Genomic DNA, 2,840 nt, shown 5'->3' with positions numbered 1-2,840 from the left:
CCCCACGCCACTTGCTCGCCCCAGTTTTTTTTTTTTTTTTTTGAGAGGTTTTCTCTGTAGGGCACGTGCGCTCACCAGACAGAGACAGAGAGACAGAAAGAGAGAAATCACCCCCACAGGGGGGATGGCCATGCCACAATCCCTTCTCCTCCATTCTCCTCTTGGGATATTGGGCACGCACGCACACGCGCCGGCGTGAGTTTTAAGCCACCAGGTCTGGGACGCGAACCGAGGTCGACTACGTGGGAGTCCAGCGACATAGCCATTATGCTAACTGCTGGTCCCCCTTTCTTGGGATTTTGGCCTTAGCTACTAAGTAAATGATGGTACCCTTTAATAAGTGAAGAACATGTGGGAAAAATATATGAGCTATAAGAAGAAAAGAGTTCTTGGTAGACAAGTTGAATTTGAAATGCCTATGAGACATAAAAGAGGGGAGCTACATAGGCTGTTGGATGAGTCCAGAGCCCAGTGGTGAGGTCTGGGCTATATAATGTCTGAAGCTCTTCAAACTTGGTAAGTTTACTTAGGGAGTGAGACAGAAGAGAAACGAGGACCATGGACTGTTTTGAAGGGTCCTGAAACATTTGAAAGTCAGGAAAAGGACCAGAAAAGGGACAATCATTAAAAGAAAAATGAATAAAGTCCAAAATCCCATAAGCCAAGTAAAGAAAGCCTTTCAAGGGCCAGACTGTGACCTGGTGTTTAAGGTATGTGGATCCCACACGATCGATCACACAGTTCGAGTCCTGAATCTGGTGAACTGAAAAATATGCCAGGTAGGGGCCGGCAGGTGGTGTGGTGGTTAAGGCACTGGACTTTTACATGACCAACGCAGTTCAAGTCCTGTACCTGGCAACTTGCTGTCTATCTTGCTTCCCCTCCCTCCCTCTCTCTCTTGTCAAATTAAAAGTAATAATAATAATGGGGCCACCAGGTGGCATGATGGCTAAGGGCACTGGGCTCCCACATGTCCAACCGCAGTACAATTCTCAGACCTGGTGGCTTTCTCTCTCTCTCTCTCTCTCTGTCTCGCACTCTTGCTCTCACTCTGTCCCTCTCTGGTCAAATTAAAATAAACAAGTAAAGTTAAATAAAATAATTCTAAAAACAAAATTAAAAATAATAATAGAAAAGGAACCAGCAAGTGGCGTGGTGATTGAGGCGCTGGATGCTCCCACATGGCTGACCACAGTTTGAGTACCAGACCTGGTGGCTTGCTTTCTCACCTTCTCTCTCTCTCTCTTTCTCTGTTTGTGTGTCTCTCTCTGGTTAAATTAAAAAATAAAAAAGAATGAATAAATAAAGTTAAATAAATAATTATTTAAAAAACAAATAACAATAAAATTAAATAGTTTTTTTTAAGAAAAAGAAAAATATGCCAAACAGTTGTATACACATGCCCAAAATCTCGAAAGGAGAGCGACATGAAGGAGGAGGGATGTAGTATGACCATTCCCCATGATGGATGCTTTCTTATCTTCCCTCTCTTTGTCTCTCTCAAGTGAATACATGTGTCTGCTGGCAAAAAATAAATTTTAAAAAGCCTTTCAAAGAGAGACAGATCTGCTTGGGACCAGCAGTTAACGTAATGGCTGTGTCGCTGGACTCCCATGTAGTTGACCGTGGTTCGAGTCTCAGACCTGGCGGCTTAAACTCACACTGGGCACGTGTGCGTGCGTGCCCAAGGTCCCGAGAGGAGAATGGAGGAGAAGGGATTGCGATGTGGCCATCCCCCCTAGGGGGTGATTTCTCGCTTTCTATCTCTCTGTCTCTCTCTGTCTGTCTGGTGAGCACATGTGCCCTATAGCAAAAACCTCTCCAAGAAAAAAAAAAAAAGAGAGACTGATCTGCTAAGACAAATGCTACTGAGAGGTCAGGTTAGATGAGGATTGAGGCTTGACCATTGGATTTGGCATAATGGTGGCCATTGGAGAGTTTGACAATAGAAGCTTCAGGGAAGTGGTGCAGACAAAGCTTGATTAGACCAAATTAAGAAAAGAATTGGAGGTGAAGTAATGGACAAAGTGCATATAAGCAATCCTTTTAGTACTTTGCTATTGCAAAATGGATGGTAGTTGGAAGGGTCATAAAGTCAAGGGAAGAATTTTTTCCTCCTTAATTGGGAGATAATGCTGTTACAGTACATTATAGCTGATCCAGTGGAGTAAGGAAAATTGTCAATTCAGGAGAAAGAAAGAATAATTGTAGGTACAATATCCTTCTGTAGGTGGAAGTACATAAACTTTCATATTTTCTAGACCTTAGACAGGAGAGCCAACTGATAAGTACTTTGTAAAGTAATTAATGCCTCCTTATCTCCAGTGTCTACGTTAGTCATTATAGTAACCAGCATGTTGATAATAACGTCTTTAAGGTGGCACAAACTGTGTCAAGAGAGTGATGACAGTGATAAAGATAGGAATAAAAATTTTGACTAGGACTGGCTCCTTGGCCTACTGGTTGAGGCAGCAGCAATATTCCACATGGCTTACTCCACGGTTTGAGTCTTGGACTCGGTGGTTTGGGAATCATGGCAACTGTGTGTGCATGCATGTCCCAAGTCCGGAAAGGAGGAAGAAATGGAGGACAAGAGATTGTGGCATGACCATGCCCCATGAGAAGTACTTTCTCCTTTCTCTTTCTGGTAAGTGTATGTGCCCCTGGGAAAAAAAAAAACCTGGAGAGAGAGGGTTAAATTTCAAAGAAAGTGCTCATTTCACTAAGGTCAACAGAAGTTTTTGGCCGAATGGACTAATAAGGAGTGTACTCAAAAGTATACTATTTTATCCTTAGCCAGAACCACCATCCTCCAGTAATTAACCAAAATGATGACACAA

Source organism: Tupaia chinensis, unplaced genomic scaffold (genome assembly GCF_000334495.1).
Source record: "Tupaia chinensis unplaced genomic scaffold, TupChi_1.0 Scaffold000387_1, whole genome shotgun sequence".
Taxonomy (NCBI): Eukaryota; Metazoa; Chordata; class Mammalia; order Scandentia; family Tupaiidae; genus Tupaia; species Tupaia belangeri.
The sequence above is the reverse complement of the archived record's forward strand: the minus strand, read 5'-3'. Positions refer to the sequence as shown.